Source organism: Parus major, chromosome 4, assembly GCF_001522545.3.
Source record: "Parus major isolate Abel chromosome 4, Parus_major1.1, whole genome shotgun sequence".
NCBI lineage: Eukaryota > Metazoa > Chordata > Aves > Passeriformes > Paridae > Parus > Parus major.
In genome coordinates this window covers 28,750,976-28,772,688 of record NC_031771.1, presented here as the reverse complement: position 1 = coordinate 28,772,688, position 21,713 = coordinate 28,750,976, and the positions used below count along the sequence as shown (strand labels likewise).

General features: G+C 39.9%; 1 long non-coding RNA gene across 8 annotated transcripts; it reads right to left on the bottom strand.

Moving 5' to 3' along the window:
- Positions 1–657: 657 nt before the first annotated feature.
- Positions 658–19,729, bottom strand: LOC107203545. 8 transcript variants are annotated; one of them, XR_004497082.1, is made up of 8 exons: positions 13,040–19,714; positions 11,780–12,096; positions 11,291–11,345; positions 10,550–10,695; positions 9,310–9,415; positions 9,084–9,204; positions 6,077–6,144; positions 658–4,155 (listed from the first exon to the last, which is right to left on the bottom strand). It is a non-coding gene; the product is annotated as an uncharacterized LOC107203545 (long non-coding RNA). The 8 variants fall into 8 exon arrangements; XR_004497084.1 differs by having other exon boundaries at positions 10,550–11,855; positions 11,954–12,096; positions 13,040–19,728; XR_004497081.1 differs by having other exon boundaries at positions 11,291–12,096; positions 13,040–19,723.
- Positions 19,730–21,713: the final 1,984 nt, after the last annotated feature.

Sequence of the window (21,713 nt, the reverse complement as noted above, 5' to 3'; positions counted from 1 at the left end):
TCGCGACCGCCGGGGTCCCCTCCGGCTGCCTCGGTAACCTCCCCCGGGGAACGCATCTTTGCCGGGTTTCACCACAAAAAAAGAGAGGTCTGAGCGGCTGCCGCCATGGTCCCGAGGGACGCGCATCAGCGCAGCTTCGGCAGTGCACCCTGTGCGTGGATACCGCTGGTGGGCAAGCCGGACGCCAAAAAAAAATATAAATAAAGACTTGATCTGCCGGATCTAGTGACTTCGGGGAGGCCACCTGTTGTCACGCTCCTCAAAAGTAATCCCTATCAGCCGGCTGTCCCCTCTGTCATTGCTATACGGGGTAAAAAACGAGGAAGGGAAGGGTGTGAAATCGTTAATTTATCACTGTTCTGGGGGTTATCTAGCGGCGCATTCTTCTCACGTGAACTTAAGTTTTTAAAGAATAAAGGGTCTCGCAACATGGCTGATTTTCTTTGTTTACCACGACTCTGAGCACGTCTCAGCAGCAGCCTGACAAACGCGAATCATGGAAGTATTATTAACGTGCCATTAGCGGCGGGGTAATACTATTAATGTATTTGCTTTCACAAGTGATGTGTACCCTTGGCTGATACGGATCACGCAATGTAAATAATGTCAACACTAATAAATCTGTTTAATTCCCAGATACTAGCAGTCACATTTCAATTCCAAGTAAGGTACTGTCATCTTTATTTGATTTTTTTTTTATTTGTGGAAATTCCCAGGGATAACCATCATTTCCTTACTGAACGTACACTGCTAGTCCCAGGAGAAAAAAATGTTACACTTTTAGACATAAGTGGCTCTCAAAAATGCTGTGTCTTCAGATAGTAATCTACTAAACCTACTGAATTTCTAGATATGGCTCATTAACAAAGATAGCTCTTTGGGCTAATCCCACTCATATGTGTCAGCAAAATATTTTTGCAGTTATACCAATTATTCTGGGCAGATCTTGGGAAAATACTAGGGAGTGCTCCACATTCTCTACATCTTGCTTATTGGTGCTTCCTAGAAGTCCTGATGGGAGATTCTTTTTTTCTTTTTTTCTTTTTTTCTTTTTTTCTTTTTTTTTTTTTTTTGTAACAGATTGGAAATGTCATGTCCTTTGCCCTAAAAAATAACAGTTTAAATATGCCTCGTGTTCATCTTCCAGAGATGATAATAATTCCTTCAAATTAATCAAGCCTGCAGCTATAGAAAAGTGCCAGCTTTTCTGAAGCTCAGCTCACCAATCCGGAGTGCTGGAATTCCCTTTTTTTGTGGGGCATATGTATAGGAGGAGTGCCACAGGAATGTGAGGAATGCTCTCTTGGGCTTCATTCCTCAATCACTTCAGGGCACCCATTGCCTGCTGCTGCAGCCTAGCTTGCCTGACATCTTTATATCTCTATATCAAAACAGAGCTACCCACTCTATTTTAATATGCAATTATCTTTCATTTCAGTCCTATTAGCTGTAACAGAATCAAGTCGAGTGTTTTGCTCTGGTTAATTTTTTTGCTGTGCTGTCTGGTAACACAATACCTGTGATTCACAGAGATATTTTGCTTCAGAGGATGGGATCTGGAGGGCTCTCATTGTACTCTGCTCAGTGTCACAAATCTCGATGGTTATAGATCTGTGTCAAAGGCCTATCACACACTACATGAACTGCTATAAATGGGAATGAATGAATGACAAGAGAATTGTACATAGAACTATCTATGTACAAATATATTCAATAATTTCTCAATAGTATTTCAGGATGTGTTGTGTTAACACCTTTTTTAGTGTCTGTAAGCAACATATTTGTATAATGCAAATACTTCTGATTATTCATATCCTCCATGATGATTACTAGCCTATCCTTTATGTTAGGCTTTTTCTCTTGCTGCAAATAGTCTAGTTGTTTCTGAATAGAAAAAAAATAAACAATAAATTGGTAAATAATCATCAAAATTTAGAGTAAGGACAGTTATTATTAGAGAAAGCATCCAATTATCTCCAGAAACCCCTATTTTACACTACAAGTATTCAACAAAATATAGTTTACAGTGTCAAATGTTTATGCAACTTACATTTTCTCTTAGTCTCATTGTCTTTCTGTTTTCCAGCTTCAACCAAAAAAATGAGTATAATTTAAAATACACATATATTTCCAGACATGCCATTCATTTGGCTTATTGGTTACTCTTCAGGCTGTATTATCTATCCTTACCCTTATTTATTATGGATTTTATTTTTTTTTTTTTGGGGGGGGGGATGTTTTTATGGTCATGTTAATACATTATACAGGTTTCCTACCCATCTTATACCAGGAAACCAAGAGTTAACTATACACATGCAGTACATATAGTGTTGATATTTCAACAGTATGAAAAGGCTGCAACACAAAATATGACAGCTCAGCACAATATCTTTTTGGATAGCTATAAGCAATCACTGTGTTATTTTATAGAAGTGTTTTGCCTTAGAAATACAGGGTATCTGCCCTCCTGAATGTGTCCATTTCTTTTGAGTGGTTATTTGAAATGGTCAGGTCAAACAGTTACTAAAATGCTAAGAAAACAAATTCAGCAGTTCTGGGAGCATTTTGTTCATTTGCTAAACCTCATTTTTAAGAAGATGCTCACACTTTGAAAAGCTTGCACTTGGCATAGCCACATGTCTTTTAATTCATTACACCTGTAGTTAGTCACCCACAGTTAAACACTTGGTTTGCTTGGGCTGCACCAGTCTGGCATGGTAAGAAATAAAACATTGCCAGTTTGAGGGAGTGTAGTAAATTATATACACTCTGTTTGGTTATAAGCCCAGGGATGCTCTTTTTTCCCATTTCTTTGGGTAGGTACTTATTTTCATCTCTCTCCTGGAGATGGCATGGCAGCTGAAGCAGACTCATGCAGCCAAACTCCAGCCCCCAGAATTGCCCCTCTACCTCTCTCCGGGCACCTTCTTGGAACCATAAAAAGATCATTCCATAACCTTTCATGGAGGTAGACAGTTATAGGGGAACAGAGGTACTGGCCTGGTGAACCCCTCCAGAGCTGACCTTGAGAACAGCAGTTGTCCCCTTTGGACTGGGCAGAAGCCAATTTTGTCAGATTTTAAGTCAAAGATAAATTATTTTAGGTACAAGTAAGGCCACTACCAAGGGGAGATGATCTTATCCTTCAAATAAGATTAGCCTCTCTGCTCTCTCTTTAGTGGTGGCACCATTTCCAAGAATGTCTCTTCCTTTTTGGGATTTATACATGGCTGGGATTGCTACCATTTGCAATTCCAGCTTTTAGGACCTTTTACACTGTGGTGAAGAGCATGTGTGTTTGTTTGTTCATGTGTTTGGGTGGTTTTGTCTATTAATTTTTTACATAATATCCTCTGTTATTGTGGCTATTTGCCAACCAGTAATCACTTATGTATGGGCAAAATATGGAGCAACCACTCTGTGCCCCCGATCCTGAGGGTAGGATAGAAGGGTATCCAGTAGCTTAATACAGACCATAGTAAAATAGTCCTCGAATGTTTACCATAGGTTTTATGATCCCTTTATAAGATGTATGAAATTCTAAAGGTTACAAAAGAGAACCTGGCCTGTGCAATAAAGGAAAAATCATCCTTTGTTTTTTTCTTGACGGAAAAACAGAAGATTTTTTTACTTACTAAATGCATTTCATGCATTTATTCAGAATTTGCCACTATTTGCATGGCTACATTTGGGGATATTTATCATTAAACTTCTGCTGTAGCTGCAGATGTATGCAAACCAGCTTTAGCTAGTTAGATTAATACTAAGAGCAACAGCATGTACCGTCCAAGAATTTACATGATCTTGGAGAGGAATTCACAGTCCACACAGTGTTCCCTTCAGCTGTACTGATAAAGGTGCCCAAACAAAAGGAAAGGTGGCTGTACTGCAGCAGCACTCACGAGGCATAGCAGGAGGCCTGTGCTGCACACTGTGTGAACACTGAACAAAATAGCAGCAACTCTTGAAGGTCGAGCGTGTATTTCTGAAGCTCAGGAACATCTACACAAACTTCCTCTGCACTTGTGACCACGGTACAGGTCTGCCCCTCGTCCCTCAGGAGTAAAAGTGATGATGGGAGGTCTTCTATCCTGGTACCCCCCCTGAGAAGGTGTGCTCCAGATCTCAAGTCAACATCTGCCCCAGCTTCTCCTTCTGTGAAAAGAGACACAAAAGTAGCACTAAATTTCTTAGGTAAAGTATTCTGAGACAGGGGGAAGCACAGCAAAATGCTGTTTCTAGTAACAGTAGCAGCAGCATTTTGAGGGGTTTTTTAAACAGAAAATGGACCACAGAGAGAAACAGTGAAATAGCATCTTTTGTCATTATCAGGACGTGTGGTGAAAGAGGTTGGTTCAGTGGGACAGTACAAAGCACCCAGCAATAAGTCAGTGCTTCAGTCCTGCTGTGCTCTGGGACAGGCTGCCAGCACGGAGAGGTGCTCTGTGTGGGTCTCAAATTGCACCTGCTACACGTGGCAAAGGTATCAGAGATACTAAAGCCAGTGTTGTTTTAGATAGATGACACTTTCTGAATAATGTATAAGTTAAAAAATGCACTCCACTCCTTTACAAATAGTCATCCACAAACTAATAGAGGCAGGACATACATAGGAACAATTTCAATGATTTCAACTGTACATCATAACAGTTCCATGATCTGTATATTTGGTGTAACATGTATTTCTAATAATACAATTTCTAATAATAAAATTTCAGTAAAAGACACCCCAAATAAGAAAAAAAAACATTTCATTCTCACTCATTGCCTTTGAACTTTAAATTACTGAACAAATTAAAGTCAAAGCTTACATTTCAGTGTTTTTATTTTAAACCAAGAAATTTCCTAAAAGAAATTACAAGCCTGCTCTTTTTGAAATAACTGTAATTTCTTTCTTTAAAATAATCTTTTGAAGTTTATACAACCCAAATATTACATGATTGTGCCAAAGCATCAAAAGTATAAATTGTCTAAATATAGACAGGATTACTATTTATTCAAATCTGGCCAAGTCTTTAAAATAATTTGATTCATACATATTAATGATAGATAGCCGGATGATTATTAATATCCAACAATACTGCTTCTCATAAAATACTAGATGATAAAGTTATCTAATAGATCATGCAGAATGATAAATAAAATATGTAAAGCTCTGCTAGGAAAATGAAACACATAGGAGATAGGAACTTTATTCCTGCACCAAGATATAAAATATTTATGTGAGAAAAAAAATGTTGTTAACATTGTTATTAAGACCTTTCACTCTAAATGTGCTATTTTCAGTACTGGGATTCTACACTAATTGCCTAATTTTCACTGACTGCCATCAGAAACATTTTCTTTTTTTTTTTTAAATCAACTTTATTATATATTATATATGATTGAAGCATTTGGCTTCAGCTTGTACTAGCTGTTTCAAAAAATATGAATATATTTATAACTTTTGGCATTACTGGAGGGCATTATTCTACAAATTAAGTTTACAGCTGGTAGCATTTTTCCATAATGAATTATTGATTAATTATTCCAGCTATTGCCCATCCTCACTCCAGCACCAAGCACTGCTTACTGCACTGCTAAGTCAGCCCTTGCTGGAGCTCTTCCTTGGACTGCTTCCCCGAACGCCACATTCCTGTCAGTTTTCACCTCTTTACTCTTGTCACCATCTTCCACAGGAATCATACACGCTCTTCCCTGCTTAACACACGATGGTGAATCACAAACATGTTCCAACATAATACTCCTGGCACTTATTAGAAGAGCATTTGCATTTACATTGCTTCCTAACAACCTTTATAAATTATTGCCTTGCCTTGAAATTAATAGTCATTGTGGATAATGTTTATGTGGCTCAGCCTTCTTCATCCTTCAGTCACCATTTAGATCTGTTCAAAGCATATGGGGATGTGTGGGTGTGTACTTAAGTGAATGTTTCTCTGCTGTGCATACATATCCTGGCAGAGCACATTCACACCTATATCATAATGTGACAAGTACTAGGTACCAATTTAAATGGATAGAATCAGCTTTAAGTTCAGTGAATTCTATAAAAGTCGATATTTTTGTTACTCACAAATCAGTGATACCAGACTCCATCGATTTGTGTTCCATCTATTCTTCCAGGAAGAGATCATCCAGTAACTGGAATAAAAGAGTCTTAAAATCTAATTTTACTCTATCCAGAGAAAGCATATCCCAGGTAGATGGACACTGAGTTAAGCTACCAAGGTGGTCTAAGCTTATAGTGAAATTGTTTTGACCATTCTGGACAATTTAATGACATTATGCCTGACCTTGTGAGTGCAGAGCTCCTCACTGTATTCAAAGATTACCCTTAACAGATCATAAAAAAATTACACGCCTCAGGTTCAAAACACTATTATGGCCAAATTTGTTTTGCAGACTCTACAATCTCTTTCAATGTCAGCAGTGAAAATTAAGGCTCTCTATTCCTTTCCTTTTGTAATGAACTTAATACAAAGAGATCCCTTTTTCCACTGTAACCTTCAGCTTCTGTACAAATGCATAATGATAAATTCAATTATTAAATTCAGATGGAGCTAGAAATCCTCCAGTAACACAAGAACAGAGACATGAAGGACCAGACAAAAATAAGCGGTACTGCACTCAAGCAGTCACTAGCTCTGAGGTAGAAGTTTACACAATGTATTCCTTGTGTTTCTTGGATCTTAGACAGCAATAACTTATCACTTTCCCTCAGGGTTTTTATGTTAATTTTGTTATTTGTTTCATTTATGTAACAGATACTCATAATACTCTTTAAACATTCAGCAGCTATCTGTGATAAACACCATCTTCCTACTCCTGCAACAACTGATTTGTGCTGAGAACATTCACCATTGCCTTCTTGTGCCACTGGTGGAAAAACATGGGAACACTCTGCCTGTTTCACTTTTTCTTTCTAGAAAAAAAAATTAAAATAAGAAGAAAAAGCCTCTGTCTTTGTTGCTGTGCTTAGCAGAGCAAGTAGCAGAGGGAAGCTGCAGATGAAGATCTGTGGCCAACCAAGTATATCTTGTAAATAATTTTCTAGGTCAGGAAGAGAAACTGAGAAGTGGGAAGTAATTGGACAGAAAGAGGTAGTTGAGGACAGAAAGAGGTAGTTGAGACTAACGCTTTGTGGCAAATAAATGACCCTCTGGAAGATGTAACTTTTGAAAAATACAGGAACTCACCAAGATTTCGTTGGAGGAAACTATTTTTTAAAATTTTTTATTTTATTAATTTTTTTATTAGCCACTTACAAGACTGCTGACATATGCTGACACCTGACTGGCATGAGAGCTCTGTGCACTGCCTCAGTAACCACAGTTCTGCTATCCATATTTAATCTCTCCTCCTTCAGCTCAAGCTAGCTGGAATGGAGACAGTCCTGTGTATTTAGCCTTTGGGATAAGGAAGTCTTGAAATTCTTCACAAGTACCCTCCTGCAAATAAACTGGAGGGTGGAGATTGGCATCCACATGCTCTTGTTTGTGCTCAAGCCACATTCGCATGAGGAAGCAGATTCTTCAGTGGGAGAAGAGCTGGGCTAGATCATTCTCCTGCTTCACTGTATCTTTGTTTTACAGCCCAGGTCCTCAGCTGATTAAAGGTCCTCAGCTGTCTTTCAATGAGACCAACAAAATTCTGATAGTTTTAAAAAGCTAAGGACCCTCTCCCTGTCTCTAACTCCCTAGGGAGTTCTCACAGTGCTGCCACAGAGGATGGTCTCTAGCTAAAAAAAAGAATGCACTGTTTGAAACCCTCAGAGAGAGACACCTCTCTGACTTGCACTCAGCTGTGCCCCAGGAAGAGCTGCCTGACAAAAAACAAAACGATCTTGGCCCTGTTTGCCCAATGGCGACATCTGTGTCTTGTTAGCAACGCAGGAACTGTTAAAAGAGTTCTTCTCTCAGGTGGAAGTGAGCTGTATAACTTCATTCCGTTGATGTGAGTAGCTAACAATGTTGCCTCGAGCCTTTGCATTACTACTGCATTCAGGTATGAACTTAGGTTCCTCTTGCTGTGGAGCAGAGGAGTTGAAGTACAGGAGAAAAATTCAGCTTTAATCAATCTGCCTTGGTCCTTTGTGTTACAAAAATACTATCAATGCCCCAGAAGTCAAGTATTTGCAGGGATATTTTGTTAATTTTCAAACAGACTTTCTGAAGTTTAATTTAAGTACCTGCAATCCTTAACCCACACTCATCACTAATATACTCTCAGTGAGGGTCCCTGTCACCTTACGTGTGAATCTCTGACCCAGATAGTGGGTTGATACTCCTGGTCAATGTAAATACAATCAATTGAAAACACATATCAGCAGGTCTTTAAAGTGCAAAGAGAGGCCTTTCAAGCAAAAAATTCTTACCTTTTTTTTTTCTCAAGCCATCAATAATGCTACAGCTATTCAGTTCATTTGAATTTGGAGACCAATATTGAAGTTAGGGGAAGTATTTTACTATTGTGGTTAGATCTTAAAAGATCTGTGCATGTGGGAATTGAGTTGCATTTCACTTTGTGGGAGCCTCAAGCCTGAAGGTTCCAAGGCTGATTTTGTGGAAAATAAGAAAGGAATTTGTAGGTGAATGAAGATGTGATAGCATTTGAGAAAAATTGGACTATGGTGGACTGGACCCATTCTGCAGTGCTTGCAGACCTTTGTTTTAGTAAAATTAAAGATAAATAAAAGTACTGAAGACATCCAAAGCAATATAGAGCTTTGAGCTATTCACTAAAATACCTCATGTTATGAGCACATGTATGTCTTTTCTTCAAAACCTTACAGGTAAGTCATGGCCCTGAAAAAGCATCTCTTAACCCTAAACTTAAATTATTAAGGTTAAATTATATGGTATCTCCATCTTCTAGTGGACATTTGCAACTCTTTTTAAGGCAACTGAAAATACTTAATTGGCCCAGATGCACTTACCTGCACAATTATAAAGTGAAATGGGGTAGCTGGCATTAAAGGATAAGGATGTAGGAACCATAAAAATGTGATAACTTGTTCCACTTGCAATTTCCCTTAAGAAAAATTTCATTCATTTATGTGCCCATCATTTCCCTGAATTTACCTGAAACTCTGTACAGTAGTCATCAAACCATCAAACTTTTCCCTTTTCTCCAGAGTAGTTTTTGGGCCTGATACCTTTCCCAGGGAAACAAGAGGGAGATAAGATGGAATGTCAAAGCATTCTGGAAAAAAAATAAGAAACTTTTTTGGGGTTAAAAAAGGATGAGTAGTTTATACCATTCCAATCTTTCACCCTACTGTACACAGCACCAAGCATGCAGTCCTACCTGACACACCAGAGTTCAGTTACAACATCTTTCCTGAGATGCTGCAGTCCTTCATTCAATCAACAAAACTATGCAAGTATTCACTTACTGGGGAAAAAAACATAATCTGAAAGAAAACAAAGCTGTGTCAAAAAATAGGGAAGATGAACAGAATTAAAATATACACTTGCTTTAGCCTGTCAAGCTTTACCCTCCTCAGGACTTGGGATAACAGGATATTTGCAACCTATTTAGCCAGAAAGCATAAAGTAGGTGTGTGTCTGTGGAGCAAACCCTCCTGCCTGTAGACTCCCCCAGTTCGGCCCTGCTGATTTATTCTGAAGTGCCTCACCATCTCACAGCTTTATCAACTATTCCTTATGGGGCCAAGTTGGCTACTGTTTTCTGAGACAATTTTTCCAGCTACCTATGCAGGCCCTAAGGCCCACTGAGTTACAAAGACCTTAAATGATGATTAGCAGACAGCCTTCGAGGTCTTGCCAACCTAGTTTAGAAACTACATGCCAGAGTGGCCCTGGCCAGGTCATGTGTGCTGGTCAACACTGGACACTTCCACTTGGCTTGTCTGTGCAAGGTCAAGCATGCCAGTGTAGTCATGCCAGTAGAAGCTCAGTGCAAATACATCATTATAAAGACATCTTTTATGGCTACAGCTTATTTCAGCCTCCTCACAAGGATTTTCAGTGGAAGAGAGCTCATACTGTGACTGTTCAGGTTACTGGAGTGTTTTAATTATAATCATGCAGTTAAAGCAGAGGAAAAAAATAATCCTGTACTGTCCTTTCAACTGAGAAGGCATTTTTCATCATTCTTCCTATAATCATTTCCCTCTGTTTTGAAGTATGGTTTGAGGCAAGTGCTCCAAATCTTCTATCGAATTTGAGTCTCTTTGACGATCCCTGTAGGCTCCAGTTCTGCCTGTTCTATTAATTGAAGCTTAGTGCAGTAGCATATTTGGCCTCATAAATTTTAGAAGTGTTGCATTTTTATCTAGTAGTACTATAACCTGAGATACATTTTAATTTTTGATGTCACTAATCACTTCTTTCATGGGAGAAGACATGTTGCCATGGTGAAGTCTTTTAATTTGTTTTTTTCATAGCACACTTCACAGAAGAACATTAGGAAAGTGTAAATAATTCCTTTCTTTATAATGCTTGCTGTTCTATACATCTTTGAACAAGTTACTAACATGTGTCCCTCCTTGTTGTAAAGCATATAACAAAACTCATGCACCTACCTTGTGGGGGTGTTTTGGGGGCTGGAGCTTGTAAAAAGCCCTTTTGAGGATGAAAAGCATTATATGAGTATTGAGCACTAATCTCAGCCATGTGGACAAGCCGCGCACTTCGAAGTAAAAACCTTTCTAATAACATCCATCTGCATCTTGAATACAAGAAAGAAATTGTAAGACAGCCTGTCAATGATCAAGGCTTTTTCATGCAGCTCACCCTACTGTTTGGCAGCTGGCCAGCTCAGAGAGCCTACAGAGGAAAATGGCTCCGAAGGAAAAAATGTGCATGTTAAGCAGAGGACAGCTTTTGTGAAGGGTGAGAAAAAAACAAGACAAATACCCTTGAATGCCAAAGTGCTCTCTGGTACACGAAGGAATGAAGTCAGATGAACTGTAAGGAAGAAACTACAGTAGGCAGGAGCCTCCTCTTCTCACTAAAGATAACTCAAGCCTGTTTGCACTAAAGTGGTAAAATAAAACACATTTCTACTTCAGGACCAAGACTGCTTTACATTAAGGATGTTTCTTTGTAGAAAGGCTAGGAGAAGACAGGGAAGGATTTATTTGGAACTGCAGCACCTAAACCAACCAAGAATGCATGTCAGACTTCAAAACTATTAATAACATCATAAAGCCTTTCAAAATAGTTTGTGAGGCAATGCAGTAGGATCCAAGCATGCTGATGGGGATCCGTGCAGCCCTTCTTCAGGGGGAGTGATGCCAACCTTTTTCTTCAGTGGGACTTACCTCACTGGCAAAGGCACTTCAGCTCAGGGCACTGGCTCCCTTCTGTTACAAGCCCCTGTGCAGAGTCATCAGCAAATTATTTTGCCTGATACATATATACACACACACACATGTATGTATCCAATGTCAGAATTAGCCCCCTTACTTCCTCTCACCACTCATCTACGGATTCATTTCACTCAAGCTGTGCTCCAGCTGTACAGCATTGCAGTGCTGCAACAAACATATGGAGTTTCAGCTAATAGTCCTCCTCACTTCCTACAGGCATTTAGTCTCTCTTTTTCCCTACAATGCTTTGTGCACTACCTCAGATGCAGCAGAATTTAATTAAAGTAAAATATGGAGGAATTAAATTAATAACAAGAAAATCTTAATCTATCATCCCACCTTTAGAGAATTTTGTGGGGAAGGATTTCCAGTCCTCCATTAAAATGTTTACCTGCAAGAGATTCCTCCTCTAATAAATCATTATTTACATTTAGATAGTACCTTTTCTTCTGACGGCTTGTCTTTACTGAAAAGTTGATTCCAGCCATGACTCCTGTGTAGCTTTTCATTCAAATTCCTGCCATATAGAAAGAGACCAAAACTAAATATTTAAGCAGCTTTTAATTCACATTATCTTGCCACAGATCAATTTAGCATAACTCATCAACTGCTAACATGATCAATAATTAATGTGGCTGCAGGTCATCTACTTCAGAGTTCTGTTAGTCCTTGTTACATCGTCCTGCAGTTCTCCCACGGAGAGCAGGCCAGCTCTTCCACAGCTCCCTGGAGTAAAATCCATAGAGGAGCTCAGTCCACTGTAAAAAGAAATAAAAAAAACCCAAGGAACCAAACCAATTTTAAAAAGCCTCAAACCCCACACCAAAGCAAAAGACTGAATGTGCTCTCAGAAGTGTTCAGCATCCAACCAATGAGCCCTGGTGAATTTTCCTACTGTGGTGTATTGTGTTACTAACCCCAACATTTGATTTCCTGACCTCCCCCCTTCCTCAGCAGGGATGGCAGAAGAGCACATGCCCGCATCTCAGCTGTTCTAGTCCAGGGCCTGGCATCTTGAGCCAAAATCTTTGCAACTGAAATTGAGATACCACACTCTGGACTGAAACAAAACTATTCACCTAGGTGGGAGATATATGTTGCTCATTTTGAAGCTATTTTAAAATAAAATGAGAAACCAAGCCTACATAGATAGAAAATGCATAGCATGTGCTGCCTCATATCTCCCTCCATCTCTGAAACAGACCTCCCCAACAAGACATCTTATTTGTTAGGCTTGGGGAAGCCTTTTTGTCTACCATGTGGCTGCCTCGAAACTGCATGTACTTCTGCAATGTTTTTTACTGACTTTGCTGTTCTTGTTGCTGCTGAAAATCATAAATGTGATTTAATCTGCAGTACAATGACACAGCAGCTGTATTTTCCCATCTTCTATCTTTCTGTGATTTATTAGGCTTTTTCTACACAGAGTACAAGCATGCCAACTAGAAGGGTGGTCTTTTACTTTGAGAACTGTGGACCACCATCAATTGTGGAAGGAGTTTGCATAGCATAAATGAAGACAACAAAAATAAAGGCTACCCCCCACTTCTTGTATGAAAATCAGTAGCAACATAAGCACACCAAACAAGCATGGCATCGCTTGTGTAAATATGACATCTCTTCAACTGCACTGCTATTTTCAATGGCTACACTTTTTCATGAAGCCAAGAGCTGGAGGATGAAGCCAGCCTTCGAGCCTACCTGTGTGCACTGTCTCACAGTTGCAAGGTAGCCCAGCACAGCATTGCAGATGACAACAGGAGGCTGTGACCAAGCCCTGGACATGCCTGGCAGAGGCTGGGTGCACTCCCAGCCCTGCATGACAGAGCATGAAAAAATCTGGCTTGTGGGAAAGGGAGGAGGAATGAAAATGGGAAACCAGACTGGGAAGAGGAAGAGAGGCTGAGGCAAGTCACACTGGGAGGAGCAGCTGTAGGGTCAAGAGAAGACAACAGTGAAATGTTGATGAACAAGTAACCCTTGGTGATTCAAAGTCATTGTCCACCAGCTCATTTCTTACTCAGAAGATCAGCATGTATCAGTGGGCATGCACAGACAGGCACTGCCAATCAAATGCTCTGAAACTGCCCTGTAGGGATGTTTGGGAAAAAGAAAACTAGTAAGGTAACAATAAAGACACTTCAGTACAAAAACCAGAGCTGCCACATATGTTTAACTAGAGTGTAAGGAACACTTGATTATTCATTGATTTGAAGTGTCTTTGAGATGTGGCTGGAAATCTCTTTCTGAGCATTTTTAATATTATATGTAGTGTTGCTGAAGCATTGAGGATTTGTATTGTGTCATACCAGTCCCTTTAGATTCGCACACACAGAAGTGGCTTGTGCCCTAAGGTGGTTGCAAGTGATAAAAAAATCAGGAGACAACAGATGGAACCAGCAGCTGGAGGATTGGCAGAAATCAAGGCATCTCTGACAGTCATGCCAGACAGATTTTTGTTTGGGGCTCCTTTGTTCCATATCTTTTGCCAGCACTGAAAAAACCCAAATCTCAATAGAATTACTCTATGAATCATAGAAAAAGTAACTCTAGAAAAAGACCTGCATGTTCTCACTCAGATCAATTTCCTGGAGTGGAAGACCCTGAAGAGCCACAGGTGCTGCCCAGGATCCACCTTTTTGGACAAAGACCCCCTGAAGCATCAAATAGCATCTGAAACCTAAGGAGTCAGGGTCTCTACAGCTCCAGTTTCCTGAAGACAAACCATTTAATTGTCAGTGGGCAGCCTCCAGCAGACTTATGAAATGCAGGGAAACAGACGTGGGCTTCTCTTGGAGCCAGCTCTCCAAGGGCACCTGCAGGGGCAGCTTGCCCAGGGCTGCCACCCTGGCACAGTGTGGGGGCCAGGCCAGGCCAGCACCAGGGGCTCCCACAGGCAAGGGACTGCTGTGTCACAGCACACCAGGGGAGGAGCAGGCAGCCACTGTGGTGATGGGCACACAGCCTTCTGCCCCACTGCAGCACGGGCTGCACCCTCCCAGCACAGAGCATCACGGGGAGGCACTCGGGGAGTAGGGCATGGTGCTGGGGCCTGGGAACCCTCGGCACAGCTGGGATGCTGCTTCAGCCTGGAGCAGGACTGCAGGTGCCAGGGACACAGGGAAAGGGCAGGGACATAGAGAAAGGGCAGGGACACAGAGAAAGGGCAGGGACACTTTGCTGTGCACCTGCACTGCCGGCATGTGTCTTGTGGGCCCCGGTTAAACACGACAGATTGGTGATTAAAGTACAGGCAGCACAGTAAAGGGAGATTAAGGAGTGACACAAAATGTATATTACATTGTGCTATAGTCTTCGTTTCATGACAGTCTGACACCTAAAAAGAAAAAACATAATTTTGATTACATTTTTTGTATCAAGTAGCTGGGTATTTTTCAGCCACGAGGGATTATTTATTGTCTACTAGGCACATAAAGGCATGCACACCTAGGGACAGTAACATGAACTGGATGTTTTTTCAGTGTGGAAGCTTTTATGCCTTGCCCAGCAGTTCTCATTCATTACTTAAAAGCGAGCCCTGCGCCTCCATATTGAAGAAAAAGCCCTGGCAGTGTTCAAGGGGAAAATGAGGTTCTGCTCCAGCGGCTGAATGAAAACCTCCTGCTGGGCATCAGCGAGAATTTCTCAGGGCTTCTAGTTAAAAGCAGCTTCAGAGGTGTTATCCTACTACAGTTCCATTTGAATTTCAAATGTACAAGTGTAAATGAGCAGGACCCAGAATATAATTGATGGGCTAGCAAAAATATGTACCTTTATTAAAACAATTTGTATGTGTTTTGGAATCTGCTTTTATATTATAGTGATGGTCTGTGTATAGACTCATGCTAATAACAATTTTATTTAGCCATTAATACATCTCAGTGTACTTATATCTTGTAATAATTAAAAAACAATTGTACAAATTGTACTTCAATAGTCTATTTCTTTCTTAAATACCAAAATACTAAAACCAATATCTGGATAGCATAAATTGAGTTGTAATACAGTATATGTGCTCCAGTAGCACTGAATGTATGAGTATGTGCTCTTCAAGTTATACACAGCAGTAGCTTCTACTACTGAGGTACAAGTCACAGGAATATAAAATCAGCAGTTTGGGGTCAGATTGAGAATTCATATCATCTAATACCCTTGCTAGAATTGCTCTTAAGTCTCATTCACAGCTTTTTACCTTGCAACTCCTTTGTGCCAAAAGGTGACTCAATTTAGCAAGAGACTGTGTGAAAAAAATAATTCCCTTTGATATTTCAATATGTTTCTAGGAATTTAATTCTAGGTTTTGGCTTATGAAATGTTGCAAATGCTCCTTATTCATCTTCAGAAAGGTCATTATTTAACAGCTCTCTGCCACACCCTTTTCAGTCATTTCTGAGAGACAACAGAACATTTCTGTCAATTTTCTGAAAAAAAAGGAAGTCAAATACGTTGACTTTGATTCTAGATTACCATTGGTTTTCAGTTGTTAAGATTAACAGAATGGCACAGGTAGATAAGTACATCCATCAACCCCTTTCTGTATCTTTTCTCCTCTTAACAGATCATTTCATGAGATTGAGAAGAGGGGGGAATCTGAACCACACAGGATATTCAAGACATAGGTGTAGCACGAACATATTCAGTAGCACAGTATCTGGAGGTTATGCTGAATTTTCTGTTCACTAAAAGCCAACATGACACTGTCCCCACTGCTTGTCAGAAGGAGCACACAGTGGTAGAATTGCATGGTGTAAATTGTATAAAATGCACCCAGAGATGAAAGCAGCCTGTCAGTTTACCTACTCAACTCTTCTCCAGCATTGTTATACCATTAAAAAAATTGAACAAGTTTCAGAAAAAATGTCAAGTTGGATAGCCTTATTTCTATCCAACTACTGTGCTACATGCTGTCCTAAGAGGTTTTTCTGCCAAAGAGCTTTTCTACCCTGCTTTCTATCTAATATCATGGTAAGGCTGCTGTTATTCTCAGTAGATGGTGGATTACTCTCTCCTAAGAGCATAGGTTTTCTGTAGAAAGCACTTTTCCTGAGAAACTTATCTTGGGAAGTGCTTTGGACTCTTCTTGCTGACTGTCTTTAATCCAATAATGTCACTACAGTATTGTGTGACACAGGCATCACTCCTGTGAAAGATTTGTGCCAGGCAATTCTGAGACAAGAGGAATAGTCAAGGCTATTTTTAATGCACCAGAAGTAACTTAATCTCGGCAACATAACCACTAATTAAGAATGCACAGCTTGCTATTAGTGACACTGATACCTTGTAAAAGGAAAAGTAAAATTCACCTGCTTATTTATAGAGTTCTGTTGCATGTAGTGAAGCAAGTGTGTTATTGCAGATTTACAAGTTAGCAAGTGGTTCATAATTAGCATATTATTCATATGCAGAGTAGGACTCTTTAGATAAAGAACCAAACATCTATGTTCAAAGTTCCTAATATTCCAGATAGGTTTATGCTTACTGTTCCATTTCCAGTGGTTTAAAGATAAGAAGATTATTTTTTTAAATCCCTTAAATAATTCCTTAAAAATAAAATGGGATTTATTTACTCAATACTATCTGTAAGCTTCTTGGTTCTGATTTCAACAAAATATATGACTGCCTTGTCATGATCTAATTTTTAAAATATAATGCGCTCACATACCTCTACAGCTGTGTCCTAGAATTTCTACTGATCTTATGATCCAACTGACGACCCTAAGGTCAGAAGGGGCTTGACCTTCTTATACAGCCTCAGAAACCATCTTCTCAAGGAAGCAAGGATGGTAAACTAAGTAATAAACCTGACCAAGCAGGACTTATTCACTATATCATTTCTCTTATTCTCAGAGAGCATTCTGATTAACTGCTTGAAAGACTGTTAGCAGCTGACAGGAAGGTAGAGCTTGTTTTTATTTCTTGTGCACTTTTCCAGCCTCAGGCTCTTAATGAAATTTAGGAAAATAATGATAAACTAATAAAAGCAGAGTTAAATAGTGCTCAAAGTACAGTGCAGGTGATACAGCTCAGTTACCTTTTGAAGATATCTAACTGGGGTATTAAAAGAACACTTCTTGTGTTTCAAGGGCCCCACTCTTTCTGTCTTCACAACATATAGGTAAAAAAGGAAAGTGCTAAAGAAGAGCCATGACTATACACAAGTCTGAGCTACCCTGTTCTATGCAAGTGCCACAACTGATGCGTTATTTGTGATGACACATATACATGTTATACGTGATGTCGGAGACTCCAGAAGACTCAAAGCATCCTCCTGCAGCAGCCTTCATCTGCTGGTGGCTGTAGCCCCTGGTTTGCACAGAGTGCCCCCAGGGATCCAAAGGCACTCAGGTCTCTGTGCCTGCCATGGGAGCGGTGTCCTGGCTGCAGTGCTCCTCGGGACAACGCCAGCTCAGCACTCCTGACCTTCAGCCACTTGTTCTCGTCTCACACTGTTTGTTTTGGCACAACTGTTTCTTCCCAAGGCACCCCCTGAGGCCACATGGAAAATGAGATCAGTGAACTGATCTGTGTTAAAAATAAACCCCAAAACATTTAACCAGGTGGTTGAGGAGCAGTTGTTCCAGTGCTCTTGGCACCCCAGGTAGGCAGGTGGAGGGGCTGGAACTGGCAGTGCTGTAAAGAAATGGCACATGGCATCCCATCCAGCACTGGTGCCTCTTGTTAGGTGATGGCCTCAGGGTAGCTCTCAGAAGGTGGATTCCTACACTAGGCAGCTGAACACTGTGACTATAGGGATATATTCAGAAAGCTGAATATATAAAATATATAAAATATACTTAGGTATATTTTTCCCTAAAGACAGGCAAAAAAACAAAGGGAAAAAACAGCAGAGATGCAGGAACTGTTGATGCTCTGTTGTCCCTGATGAGTGGAGAGATTATTTGTATTTGGAGCAATGAAATTATAGTCTGTAAGAGAAGAACAGCTTTTCATTATTTCTTTATTTTTTTGTTCAAAAACTAATATTTAGCACTTTGTCTGGCTTGGCTTAGGAATTTTGAAACATAATAGAAAACCTTCTTATCAGTGATTTAGAATCACAAGTCCTAGGGCTCTGTTTTCTGAGCAGCTCTCTCTTCCTGCAAAATCATAGAGTACCTTCAGCTTGTGTGGAAATTAATAGGTTCTGTTGTAAACACATGTCTAGGGCCCGCTTATGCTTTTCATTAAGCCATCATGAAATAGCTATTGCTAGATAACACCAGCTGTGGCCTTTTTATCCTGGAAAGCAATTGGGATGCTTTGGTTAAACTGGAACCAGGAACTCCAGAAAAATAAAAGTCCACACATGGAATTAATTTGAAAAGAGTTAATCAGAGAAATACCAAGTACAACTCATGGTATTTGCTATATATTTATGTGGTTTAAGTTAAGTTAAAGATCTCAGGGTGACAGGGCAAATTTTGGCCTTTATACTCTGAAACTTTACACAAAATATGCACAACTATATTCACCATGAGTAGCAATCCTTACCTCCAGTTTCAGCTGGTCACATTAATGCCATATGGAAGTTACTGTTTGGCCAGAAGAATGTACCATTTCTGTTGCTGTTGAGGGAGTAGGAGATTCCCTAAAGGGTGTTGTATGTTTAAGCAATGGCTCTGTATTTAGTAATGATTTGGTTCTGTGCTTTTAAACATGCCCTCCTACCATATGTGCTTACTGGGGAATAAGACTGCTCAGATTTATATGATTACTTATTTACATTAGTATAAATGCAATTTAATGTCCTAGCTTATAATTAATGTTTCAGGAGTAACAGTGAAACAAAAGGAAAACCAGTCTCGGTGTTACTGAAATAATTGTCATTCTTACTATCATCTCTTCCACTCATCATTCTGGGAATATACCCACAGCTTTCTCCAAAAGCTTGATCAAATAAATATGTCCTTCACTGTGCCTGGAGAATCAGTGCATCTGGACCCAGCTAGGGAGCACACTGCAGAGATTTCAAGCCTGCACAGTGTGTGAACTGCCAGCACTGCTTCTCTTTATCTGACCAAGAATAGCCTGCTCAAACGCCTTTGCTAAGCCAAAACTGTTGAGAGGCAGTCAGTCCCTTGGGAATTGAGCCAGGGCTTTTCCCAATGACAGATATAGTCTATCTTCATCCTTATTAATGCAACATTTATAATTGATTTCTTTTGTTTACCCTTTCCCTTCCTTCTGCAAGGAAGAACAAAAGTCTAAACCTTGCTTTCTGTATGACAAACATGAGGGAATTCCTTACAGAACATAAATCACACAGTGGGATGCACTGAGAGAGCGCTTGGCTTTCTATTAAATTACAATTCAATTTCTACCAATTATTGAAATACATTGTTTCTTCTGAAGCCCAGATAGAAAAACAACACATGTAATTAGTGTGGATTCTTCTCTGAAAAGGTGAATGTGCAGTTACAGGACAGTTCAGACTACAGAGGTGAAAAATAATAAACCCAATGGAAAAATCAGGACACAAATCCAAGCTGTGTTTTCTCCCACAGCAAAGTTGGTTTTAGAGGTTCCTGCTTTTTATTATTTTATTTATTATTTCATTTATTTATTATTGCACCTATGGCACAGTTCACTGCCTCTGCACTTGTGCTAATGTGACTGTTTTGAGGCTGTGCTGTAAACTGGATTAGTGAAACAATCTTAGGAAGATTTCTCCACAATTTCTAAATAACACTGGAAAAGGCTATATGTTAGCAAGACCCTTTAATGAAGAGGCCTTGGAAACACATTGTACATCAGCTATTAACCCAGAGAAGTGCACTCAGGTAGTACCTGCTCCTCAGAGCTCAGCTGCTGATTGCAGGATGCTGGAAATATGGATATGATGTTAAAGGAAGCATTGTATGGATATCTCATACTTTAATTTTAGCCCCATGCTGAATAGGACTGAATCCTAAGATGGCCTTCCCTGTTAATGCAACACCATCAAAGCAAAATTGTTGACCTTTACTGAGAGGCTGGTCTGACTCTGAACTGTATTGGAGCGGTCTTTGTCTTAATTGTCTCTGCACACAGTAATATATTTTCAGTTAATATGCATCATGAGAAAACAAATGGCTTGGAAATTAAGCCCTTACCTCGGAATAGGATACAAGTATTATCTATAGTTGAAAATAAAGTATGATTAACTGAGAAACTTGGAAACTATTCTGTTTCTAAAATGCTTCACCAAAAAAGTTCCTATCTGCTCCTGTTTTGCCTCACCCATATTCAAGAGCAGCTCTATGTGAAATCTCAGCCTCCTATTTTGCAATTTTGTTTTTATTTTGTGATAACTATGATAGTCTGGAGGATGATTTTATTTTTTTTTTCAGACTCTGGATCAATACAGCTCTACTACCTAAAGCAGTAGTATAAATATCAGTAAACCAGCAGGGAATTGATTTAAATCTGTAGCAGCAATGAAGTCATCTGGCATCATCAGCTGCTGCTCCAGTAGGAGACTTTCTCAGCACACTTATGTTTTTCCTTTTAACTAAAAAGGTGGCTTGTGGCTTTTATAAAGGCTTGAATCCACACTATGTTTTAAATTCTCTCTGTGTGAAAAAGCTTTAGGGCAGTGCAGAAGGAAATCCAGGTGCTGTCCAAAGAAAGACCTCTGCGCCACACTAATGATGCAATATTTCTAGAACTTTGCATTTTGTCACAAATATTTCCTCCTCAACTGGAAATATGTGTGGGGTTTGTCTGGCTAAATTATGTTCAAAGGCTGAATCATTATAATTATAATTAATCATTATAAATTCCCAGTTATAGAAGTGATGATGGGAATGGTAAATGGGAATAACAAGATTTTGCCTCTCAGAGAATGAAGGTCTCCACAACTCGGTCTTACTAAATTTGGGATATCTCTCTTGAAGATATTATCCAAGTGCTTTATAATAACCATTAAGGCAAAAATCTGCCTTTGTGTGCTGTCAAGCTCTAGCAACCCTCAGTTTTGGCAGTAAAAATATCAATACTCATCTTGGGCTGTAAATTGATGCTACAGAGACTTTGGTGATTTATGAGTTCCCATAACACCCTCGTCCTGTCAGCGCAGGGCAGAGACACAGCTCGCAATCACCAGCCTTCAGGTTAAGTTTCTTGCTCTCTGTGTTGCTGAAGAAAAGACCTGATTTCCTTATTTATATTTAGTCCATCCAGACCCTTAAGAGCACAGGGCTCCTCGCAAAGGCACCGTGGCCCACGTTTCACTGAGCAGGAAGCAGTGCTGCAGAGGCTGCTGCTGAACCTGAGCAGGAGGGAAACTCTGAGGTCAGCTCTGTGCCTTACCCTCCAGCCTCCTCTCTTGCTACCAAAGAAAACTCAGGTGCTCAGGCTGGGTGGGATTTGTGAGGTTTTCCAGCCAGGTGTGCCA